General features: G+C 36.4%; 1 pseudogene; it reads right to left on the bottom strand.

Annotated features, from left to right (window-relative positions):
• Nucleotides 1-7,824: 7,824 nt before the first annotated feature.
• LOC134254990 (uncharacterized) lies at nt 7,825-9,296 on the bottom strand (annotated as a pseudogene).
• Nucleotides 9,297-11,696: the final 2,400 nt, after the last annotated feature.

Raw genomic sequence — 11,696 nt, 5'->3', positions numbered from 1 at the left:
TTTAATACAGACGGGAGATAACTCTTAAACTTCACCCAAATTCTTACTGAATAAAAATAGTTGAAAATGCCTTTATTTACACCAAAAATCAAAATAAAAAATGCCGGGGCGGGACACTTTGAGAGGGGCGGGCGGGGATGAGAATCTAAAGATTAATTTTATCTGGCCTTATTTTCCTATATATTTTTTCCTATTAATTAATTTCACTACCATAATTTATTACTATGTAAATTATCAATTTTATGTAAGTTGTTATATACTCATTTATTTGATGTAAAATAGTTTTTTTCTTTGATTAGTTAATCCAGTTAATTGTTATTGATTAAATTCCACTAATCGTAATTGATTGTATTCCAATAAATCCATTAAACATTAATCATTGTTTTCTATGATCCGCCACTACTTAATTCACCGTCAAAGCAATCACATGACTAAAAATTAAAAAACGTGCAAGATTTCTCTGTATACATAGCAACGGGAATTCAGGGAATTTTTATTCATTCCTGTTTGTTTACATTTGCTTTCTGTTCCTTTCCAGTATATTCTATTCAGTTCCTATTCAGTTCCTTTGGTAAGTAAATTTCCTAATCAACTTTAAGTATACAGAGAGGATGGGTAATAGGTATAATATAGCCATGAAATCAATAATTTGTACACATGCATAGTATATACCATTCACTATAGATTATACAAAATGTACTTACACCGCATGTGTATTAGTCAAAAACTTGCTAGCATTTACTATAAGATTATACTAGGTATGTACTTACACTGTATATGTATTTAGTCTATAAGACTTGCTAGTTTCGCTACAAGATGTTACGTACATGTAAGTATACTTACAATGCTTATGTATTTAGTCTATAAAATTACTAACAGTAATTTTATTTGCAAAGTTTCAATTCTAATGTATAGTAACCATACGGCACATGTATAACTATATGCCACATATACAATTAATACATGAATAGATTATACCGTATCAAATTGTGTCTATTTACAGTTCTAAGTTATAATATATATATACATTACTTGCTTCAATCAGTGGCATACCTGTATGCACAGCGGCACCTGTATTTTACAATCAGTCTAGCGACATTATGACGTTCACTTAAAAAAGTTACCGGTTTGCAATTTCATATCATTACATCTTTGTGCAATATAATTTTGCTTCACCGCATATAAATTTTTTAAAAATAAAACTTGCACTAACTATAATTAATAAATTAATAAAGAATTATTTGTACAATCATACATCCTTCACTCAACTATATACAATTAAATTTATAATTTAATAATAATATTAATAATATTCATACTATTAACATGATTAACCATCTGCTAAAATATATATATATTTATAATTGTGTATAGCATTATTATGATCATGATGATATAAGTATTATAGTAGTATTTTAATTAAGGTCATAGTTATAGTTAACTATATACCATCCTAATATATAATTAATTGCTTTAATCAGTACAACCATCCTTATTTAACTTTTACATATAACGAGAATGGGAACCATGCCGTGCTACGGCTAGTATTAGCTGCAGAAACAATCATTGGTATAGGGCTTGAGGTGTAGCACCTGATGACGGCCTCAAAATTCTTCTTTGGTTTTAAATATTTAAGTAGCACTTCTTCAAAATTAAATTTTGGCAGCCCTCCCCTTTTTCTTGTATGTATTAAGTTTTGTTTTTAATATAAATAGAATTCATCCTCTTGTATTATACCACACACATACACCTACAATTACTTTAGAATAATTGTAGTTTTATAGTTACTTAAATTACATTATTCTCTACAGTTAAGTATAATTGTGACATGACCGGTAATGTTTTCCTTTGAATTTCCTTGTACAATAACTAAACTAGATGCTGTCATGAGACAGTAATACCCGCACTAAGGTGTTTGCCTCTAAAACACGCTCCTACATATTGGCCGGCTTTCCAAGGAAAAAGTCAAAATAATTCTATAATTTACATAGGCGTCGGAACCGGGGGAGGGGGGGGGGGCTAGGGCCGGTGCTTTTTTTCCAAACATATACTTAGTATAGATATTGAACATCGCTTCATAGGTTTAGCCCCCCCCACCCCCCACTTTCCACAGACACATGGCAGTATACATGTAGGTAAAAAATGGTAAAATGGTAGTTTATACAAAACAAAATTTTGGTACTGAAGTTCTAATTCAACCCCCCCCCCCCCCACCCCCCCCACCCCGAAATAGGATTTTCGTGTTTGGGAAATTGATGTTTTCGTTTTCTTTTTTTTTTTTTTTTTGCTTGTCAGGTTTTTTTTAGAAGGTATAAAATTTTCTTTTTACACCTAGCCCCCCCACTTTGAATTTGCTTCCGACACCAATGATTTACATGTATTCATCAAACTGAGTATGAAATTCTCAGACCGGCCCTGTGACCTATAACTCAGAACCTCTTATATTTATTTTACATGCTTAATTCATTATATACCAGTTTGAATTCTATTAATGATGTAAATTAGATTTTGATAAATGTTTTGCTCATAATAGGACCTTTTTAAATTTATTAATCCCCCCCCCCCCCCCCCCCGTCGACACCACAATCACACAGCACATACTGTTTGGAATAGGCTAGATGGAAAAGTTTTGTTAAAACATCGTTTGTTATGAATTAATTTAAAATTTGTTCTTGTACTATACATGTTAACATGTAAATTTCTACATCACATCACGTTGCGTCACCCATTATCATATTTTTAGATTAAACACCATTTGGCACACCTCGGCCGATTCCCACTTCATCTGATAAGGTGACGGAATCGACGAAGGTCTGTCGAATGGAATTAGCACAAATGGCTGCAGTCTGGTGTGCATTGGATTAATTCATTTTGTGTTATAACTGGATTTATATTTCATGAAGTTGACGAGACAAACATGTATGGCAGTCGGTAAGTACAAGTTTAAGTATAGTGGGGAGTAAAATAAACCCAAACGATTAGGTTAAAGTTCAAAAAGGGTCAAAGATCATCGCATGGCACACTAGACGAATTTCATATTGTGAAGTTATCTGCCATTGTCGATGTGACATTCAGTTACTGCCAATACTGGTGCGGATCCAGAATTTTTTTCGGGAGTAGGGAGAGGGGTTCACATCTCAGTCAAAAAATTTCCAGCCCAGAATTTCCTGACAAGCAGGAGAAAAAAAACTGAAATTAAATAAACAAAATAAAAACAATGATAGTGTGGTCAATGTTTTCTCAGTTAGGGGGAGGATGTCCAAAGTCATTTTTTATTTGCTTCAGTATATAGTCTTGTTTAAATAACAAAGCAAATTCCAGGGGGGATGGGGGGATTCCAATCTCCCTACCCACTCCCTGTCCCTGAAATAACAATCTATTTTGTGATTCCAATTAAATAGTATATTTTTTTTCCATTTGACTAATTATACATATTTTGTTTCTTGTGTTTATATTATGTCTGTCTATTTGTCTGCAGAAATTATAACCTTGCCCATAAGTTTTAAGTGGGATGGGCTACACAAATGGCTTCTACATTTTATAGGTTTATTTCTTGTGACAATTAAGACCTTTTATTTGGGTACCATTAATTTTTACCTGAAATCCCTTGACCTAGGATACACATTTTTACAAGAAAAATACCAAACTTTAAACTTGGCCTAAATTTTGATCAATAGGTGCTAGGGCTTTCATGCTTAACATGTGTATTCATTGTGAACTGTCAACAATTATAAATATGTTTGACCTTGACCCTAGAGTTTGAACCACTTAAAAAAAATTAACCTTGGCAATTAACTTTTGAACAGGAATTACTAGGGATATCTTTATTTCACATGTGCATTCCTTGTGACAAGACTTTCTTCTGATACTAACAATTTGAATCCTTTGACCTTGAACTTTGAGTTTGACATATATTTGAGAAACTTCAACCTTCGCCATAGGCTGCCATACAGGGACATCAGTGTTTCACAAACACATCTTGTCTTCATTATTATTTGGTGGTGTCTCCATATGAGGGAAAAATTCCCAAGAGAGATGTATTCACAACAAACAAACAAATTACTAAAGAAAATATAAAACATGAATATGTTGGTCATGTATATCTCTGCATGAAAAAAACAGCTTTTCAAATACTGCAACCATATTCTAACCCTTTCAAAACACTCATTTGAGCTTTTCTGGTTTCCTTAACATGTAACGTCTGTCGTGACGTGTCGTCCATCTGTTTGTCTGAAAACTTTTTACATTTTTAACTTCTCTAGAACCACTGGGCCAATTTTACCCAATTCATATAGAAATATGTATATTTGTATGTCAGACTGTCCATCTGTCTCAATAAATTTAACCTTGGTCATCACGGTCATATCTACTGAATATTAAACTTATGTATTAGTATTTACCTGTGAGAATGGCATGGTTTTTTTATGCGCCCGGATCGATAGATCCCGGGCGTATATTATTTTTGTCCTGTCTGTTTGTCTTTTTGTCTGTTTGTCTGTTTATCTGTTTGTCTGTCTGTCTGTTGTCAACTTTAACCTTGGCCATAACTTTTGAACAATAAGAGATAGAGACTTCATATTTGGTATGCATACTCCAGTAATAAAGTCCTTTCAAATGACATCAAGTTCAATGACCTTGTGACCTTGACTGTGACCTATATGCTAAAAATAGCTTTTTCCACTGTTTGTCATAACTTTTTAACCATAGGAGATAGGGACTTCATATTTGGTATGCATACTCCACTAATAGAATCCTTTCAAACAACATCAAGGTCAATGATCTTGCAACCTTGACTGTGACCTATATGCTAAAAATAGCTTTTTACACTTTTTGCCATAACTTTTTAACCATAGGAGATAGGAACTTCATATTTGGTATGCATACGATATCGATAAAGTCCTTTCAAACGACGGCAAGGTCAATGATCTTGTGATCTTGACTGTGACCTATATGCTAAAAATAGCTCTTTACACTTTTTGCCATAACTTTTGAACCATAGGAGATAGAGACTTCATATTTGGTATGCATACTCCATTGATTAAGTTCTTTCGAATGACACCATGGTCAATGACCTTGTGACCTTGACTGTGATCAATATGCTAAAAATAGATTTTTTGAACTTTGTTGCCGCCGGGCGCATAGTGTTTCACAAACAAATCTTGTTTTTTTACCTGTGACCTAGAAGTTTGACCTACTTGCAAAAAAATTAAATTGTTATAAATTCATCATTTTGAAGGAGAAAAGTTAGGGCAATCATATCATAATGCATGTATATTATTACCTGTGATAAGACCTTTCCAAATAAATCATGATTTTTACTCTGTGACCTTGACCTTGAAGAGGTCAAGCCTCTACTTTTCAAAAATGTTGCATTTGCTTATAACTTTTGATTGAGATGAGATATGACTCTCACATTTGACATATACATTAATTACTCATAAGAATTCAAGGTGTTTCCCAGCATGTGATGCTTTTTTTTACCCCTTGAGGTTGATGTTTTACATATTTTTCAAAATATTTAACTCTCCTAAAAGATGATTAGGCTTCTGAGTAACATTAAGGAAGACTTCAGGGAAGACAGGGCTTTTTTCACAAAAAACGTCATTTTTCGACCCATATTTGACCCCCCAGGGCAAAATCTTAATTCCAAAACCTTACTGCACATCTACCTGACACCACCAACCATCTCCCAACAGATGATTAGGCTACTGTGTAAAATGTAGGAGAAGTTCAGGGAAGACGGGGCTTTTTGCATAAAAAATGTCATTTTTTGACCCCCATTTGACCCCCCAGGGCAAAATAAAAATTCCGAAACCTTACTGCACATCTACATGACTCCAACAACCATCTCTCAAAAGATTAATAGGCTGCTGAGTAAAATGTAAGAGGAGTTCAGGGAAAACGGGGCTTTTTGTATAAAAAACGTTATTTTTCCACCCCAATTTGACCCCCCGGGGCAAAATCTAAATTCAGAAACATTACTGCACATCTACATGACCCAACCAACCATCTCCCAAAAGATGATTAGGCTAATGTGTAAAATGTAGAAGGAGTTCAGGGAAGACGGGGCTTTTTGCATAAAAAACATCATTTTTCGACCCCCATTTGACCCCCCGGGGCAAAATCAAAATTCCGAATCCTTACTGCACATCTACATGACAACACCAATCATCCCCCAAAAGATGATAAGGCTGCTGAGTAAAATGTAAGAGGAGTTCAGGGAAGATGGGGCTTTTTGCATAAAAAAACATCATTTTTCGACCCCCATTTGACCCCCTGGGGCAAAATCAAAATTCCGAAACCTTACTGCACATCTACATGACACCACCAATCATCCCCCAAAAGGTGATTAGGCTGCTGTGTAAAATGTAGAAGGAGTTCAGGGAAGACGGGACTTTTTGCACAAAAAACGTCATTTTTCAACCCCCATTTGACCCCCCGGGGCAAAATCTAAATTCCGAAACCTTACTGCATATCTACATGACACCACCAACCATCTCCCAAAAAATGATTAGGCTACTGTGTAAAATGTAGAAGGAGTTCAGGGAAGACGGGGCTTTTTGCATAAAAAAACATCATTTTTCTACCTCCATTTGACCCCCTGGGGCAAAATCAAAATTCCGAAACCTTACTGCACATCTACGTGACAACACCAATCATCCCCCAAAAAATGATAAGGCTGCTGAGTAAAATGTAAGAGAAGTTCAGAGAAGACGGGGCTTTTAGCATAAAAAACGTCATTTTTCGACCCCCATTTGACCCCCCAGGGCAAAATCAAAATTCCAAAACCTTACTGCACATCTACATGACCCAACCAACCATCTCCCAAAAGATGATTAAGCTACTGTGTAAAATGTAGAAGGAGTTCAGGGAAGACGGGGCTTTTTGCATAAAAAACATCATTTTTCGACCCCATTTGACCCCCCGGGGCAAAATCAAAATTCCGAAACCTTACTGCACATCTACATGACACCACCAATCATCCCCCAAAAGATGATAAGGCTGCTGAGTAAAATGTAAGAGGAGTTCAGGGAAGATGCGGCTTTTTGCTTAAAAAACGTCATTTTTTGACCCCTATTTGACCCCCTGGGGCAAAATCAAAATTCCGAAACCTTACTGCACATCTACATGACACCACCAATCATCCCCCAAAAGGTGATTAGGCTGCTGAGTAAAATGTAGAAGGAGTTCAGGGAAGACGGGACTTTTTGCACAAAAAACGTCATTTTTCGACCCCCATTTGACCCCCCGGGGCAAAATCAAAATTCCGAAACCTTACTGCACATCTACATGACCCCACCAACCATCTCCCAAAAGATGATTAAGCTACTGTTTAAAATGTAGGAGGAGTTCAGGGAAGAAAAGTGTGACAGACGGACGGACGGACGGACGGACGGACGGACGGACGGACATGAGTAACAACAATATACCCGAACTTTCTTTAGAAAGTGCGGGTATAATTACAGAACACTTTTTAGTGGGCGCGGTCTTTATGCAAATGACCCAAACTGTACAATAACTAAAATAGAGAACACTTGTATCAAGGTGAATCAAATTTATTTATAGAAATTAACAAAATGTATAATTTTTTTATACAATAAAAACAGAAACGTCAAACAAAAGCACAGTAAACTTTGATTAAACTGTCCACAGATATCCTGTATTGATGATCACTATTTTTTCATTTCATAGAGAAAGTAAAATTCCACACATTAAACAAAGCCGGCATAGAACTTAACTCCTTGAATGGTTCACGCATTGAGGATTCGTTCCTCGTTTCATGGCACAGTGGTTCACCACAGATATTCTGCATTCACTATTTTTTCATTTCATAGAGAAAGTAAAATTGCACATATTAAACAAAGCCGGCATAGAACTTAACTCCTTGAATGGTTCACGCATTGCGGATTCGTTACTCGTTTCATGGCACAGTGGTTCATCACTTAATTGTAAATCCCCATGGAAGTGCTTGGAAGGCGGCTCTTCATTCTCGGATTCCAATGGCCTCTTCTGTGGCGGATCCAGAACTTGTGACACTTTTTTCAGCATTCCCGAGCTGCAATCTTTGTACTTCCTCACTGCGTCCGATCTATGTCCCGTTCTTTTCATTATTTCTTGTTCAGGGACTCCCGCCATGTACATTTGAGTTGCACATGTGCGTTTCCCGCTATGATTTGTGAAATTTCCAGACAAACCATCTTTTTCTGCAATCACCTTCATGAAACTTTTAAGTTTGTTTATACCGACGTTTTGCTGAGAATAACGAACTTTTACATCCCTCAATGGCGGCAATGGGCGCCGATAGAAAGGTCCCCCTTCAATAGCCTTTAGGTACGCATCAAAGAAATCGATAATGCACCTTTCTCCTAAAGAAATAAATAAAAACAACAAATCACCACCAACTATAAGAGAAATAAAAAAAGATTGCTTAACAGTAACACATAATATTCTAGCATCAGACTGGGCCTAGGGCACATTTAATTTGGGGGTTATTTAAAAATACAAAAAATATAAAATTTTCGTAAACAGAGAGAGAGAGAGAGAGATTTATTGAAACATACCTGGATCAGAGTAGTGTTTGATGATTTTGTTCTGAACATTTAACTGGCCCAATCCACCTTTGTACGTCTTAGAGGATCATCCTACGAACTTGATATATTTTCCGTTCTCGTCCTCGCCAATCGAAAATTGTTCAGCTGTCAGACTATGGTGCTCGTCACATCCCCTGAGCCCAAATAATTTGCTAGCATAGAAAAACATGGTCAACTGCAATTGTTCTCCGTTCTCTTGTCCAAAGACTCCCTTCTCCCACAGTTTCTCTTCCTGTTCCGGAAGTATCGGATCTGCGCGTTTTATGTCACAACCAAGTCCTTCATCAATGAGATTTCTCATTTGTGCATCAGCGATCTTCCAAAATCCAGCAAATTCTGCAAGAAATTTTTGTCATATATTCCTTTATCTCTTAGGTGCCTTAACAGTTCACACAATATCAGATAAATTGATTTCGGTGGGTACTCCGTCCCGTCCTTTTTTCTCATTTCTACCATGAATCTTTCAAGCCAGTAACCCATTTCTTTCGACTCCATAACGTGAAGTTCGGGAATGTTTTCAGTCCTGTTTTCTCGCCATTTCTCGAATACGTTCATGGCCCATTTAGTATTGCTCTTTGTGTTCGCATTCTCTTGATCGGACACTAACTTAAGCTCTTCATTCGTTACAGGGGTCCTAAAGCGCGTAGATTTTTCTTCCTCTTGAATATGCTGAAGCTCAGTTTTGACGTTTTGATTAGTGTCCATATTTACATCAAAAGCGCCATAACCATACCCAAAATTGTCATCTTCTTCTTTCAGATTCAGCGATAAATCACATATTCCTTCAATTTTAATGCTAAATTTTCATTCTCTAGAGTTTCACATAAGATCGTCTATGTCATTGTCCCATGCATCAAGAAAATCGATATCCATTAGATCTACATGCGTCTGACCAGCCATTGCATCACTGTCTAAATGATTCCCGCATGGACAAGTGCGCGAGTGCAAAAATGCACTGTTTAATGATTGGTCACGTTGTCAACTTAACCTTCAACTTTTATTAGGTCACCTGAGTAAACTCAGGTGACCTATTGCTATCCGTTTTCGTCCGTCGTCGTCCGTCGTTCGTCGTTTGTCATCCGTCGTTCGTCATCCGTCGTGTGTTAACATTTGAACATTTTCAGCTTCTCTGCAACCACTGAACCAATTTCAACCAAATTTGGCAAAAAGCATCTATGGGTAAAGGGGAACAAAAATTTTGAATTTCATGATCCCTGCCCCCCTGGGGCCTGAGGGGTGGGGCCAAAACCACTAAAATTAATGCAATCTTTAAAAATCTTCTTCTTTACTCCTGGACATCAAGCAGTTAAACTGTTTGCATGATTGTAATCAGCATTGAGTCCTTTACCAAAATTGTGAAATTCATGGCCCTGGGGTCAGGGGTTCTAGTGCTAGGGCGGGGCTAAATAAGTATATAGTGAAAATGCATTATTTCTTTTGAAATCTTCTCTACTCCTGGGTATTAAATAAACCAACTAAGTACATAGTTATGATCAGCAAGAGTGCCTCTACCAAAATTGTGAATTTTATGGCCCCAGGGTCAGGGGTTCTGGTGTTAGGGCGGGGCTCTATTGATTATATATAGTGAAAATACATGATTTCTTTGAAAATCTTCTTCTCTGCCCCTGGGTATTAAATATACTAACTAAGTGCATAGTTATGATGAGCATGAGTGCCTCTACCAAATCGTGAATTTTATGGCCCCAGGGTCAGGGGTTCTGGTGTTAGGGCGGGGCTCTATTGATTATATATAGTGAAAATACATGAATTCTTTGAAAATCTTCTTCTCTGCCCCTGGGTATTAAATATAGTAACTAAGTGCATAGTTATGATGAGCATGAGTGCCTCTACCAAAATTGTGAATTTTATGGCCCCAGGGTCAAGGGTTCTGGTGTTAGGGGGGGGGGGGCTCTATTGATTATATAGTGAAAATACATGAATTCTTTGAAAATCTTCTTCTCTGCTCCTAGGTATTAAATAAACTAACTAAGTGCATAGTTATGATGAGCAAGAGTGCTTTTACCAAAATTGTGAATTTTATGGTCCCTATTGATTATATATTGAAAATACATGAATTCTTTGAAAATCTTCTTCTCTGCTCCTAGGAATTAAATAAACTAAGTACATAGTTATGATGAGCAAGAATGCCTCTTTTAAAATTATGAATTTTATGGCCCCAGGGTCAGGGGTTCTGGTGTTAGGGGGGCGGGGCTCAATTGATTATATAATGAAAATACATTAAATCTTTGAAGTTTTTTTTCTTTGTCTCTGGGTATAAAGCAGATGAACTACCTTTATTTTTATGATGAGCAAGGGCCCTAATCTTGCAGAATTGTGAATTTCAAAGCCCCAGGGTCAGGGGTGGGGTGGGGGCTCTACTTATATACTGAAAATGAATTTATTGTTTGAAATCTACTCTTTTGTATTTATAAAACATTTATTTATTTTTTGATATTATTAAAGGGTGCCTTTTTGAAATTTGTGCAATGTGTGGACCTAGGGTCAGGGGTTTATATCACAGTGTTAGGGGCACTACTGGTTAGTTGGAATGCATTTTTGTTCCCCTACCCTGCATATGGGTATTCAGTAACCAAGCTAAGCAACTGCTAAGTGTATTGTTATGATGATCAATGGTGCCTCTTTCAAAATTGTGAATGTCATATAGCATCTGGCTTAAAACATGAATCAAATTCAATAACTGGAAAATTGTTGCATAATGCTCAGGTGATCTATAAGGCCCGTGGGCCTCTTGTTCTTTATTCAAATTAGTTATCATTGCGTAATCTGATTTGCTGTAAAAATCACACAGATACAGCAGCTTCAAAATCTAAAAATAATCGATTTGTCATGTCACAAGTCATTTAGAATACTCGTTTCTTATTGTATGAGAGATACAGGGCGGGGCAGGGCTCGAGCTATCGCTCTTGCCTTAAGCCCCGCCCTGTATCTCTCATACAATAAGAAACTGATTACTCGTACTCTAAATAATACTAATTATAGTTTTACAGTTACTTTAATAATTAATATTATTCCCTAAGCTAGTATATAATTATAGTTTCCATAGTTACTGTAATTGCATTAAAACTATAACTGATATCATGCAAT

The sequence above is a fragment of the Saccostrea cucullata genome, unplaced genomic scaffold (genome assembly GCF_032062105.1).
Source record: "Saccostrea cucullata isolate Sc308-1 unplaced genomic scaffold, CSIRO_AGI_Scuc_v1 ctg2039, whole genome shotgun sequence".
Classification (NCBI taxonomy): domain Eukaryota; kingdom Metazoa; phylum Mollusca; class Bivalvia; order Ostreida; family Ostreidae; genus Saccostrea; species Saccostrea cuccullata.
The sequence above is the reverse complement of the archived record's forward strand: the minus strand, read 5'-3'. Positions and strand labels throughout refer to the sequence as shown.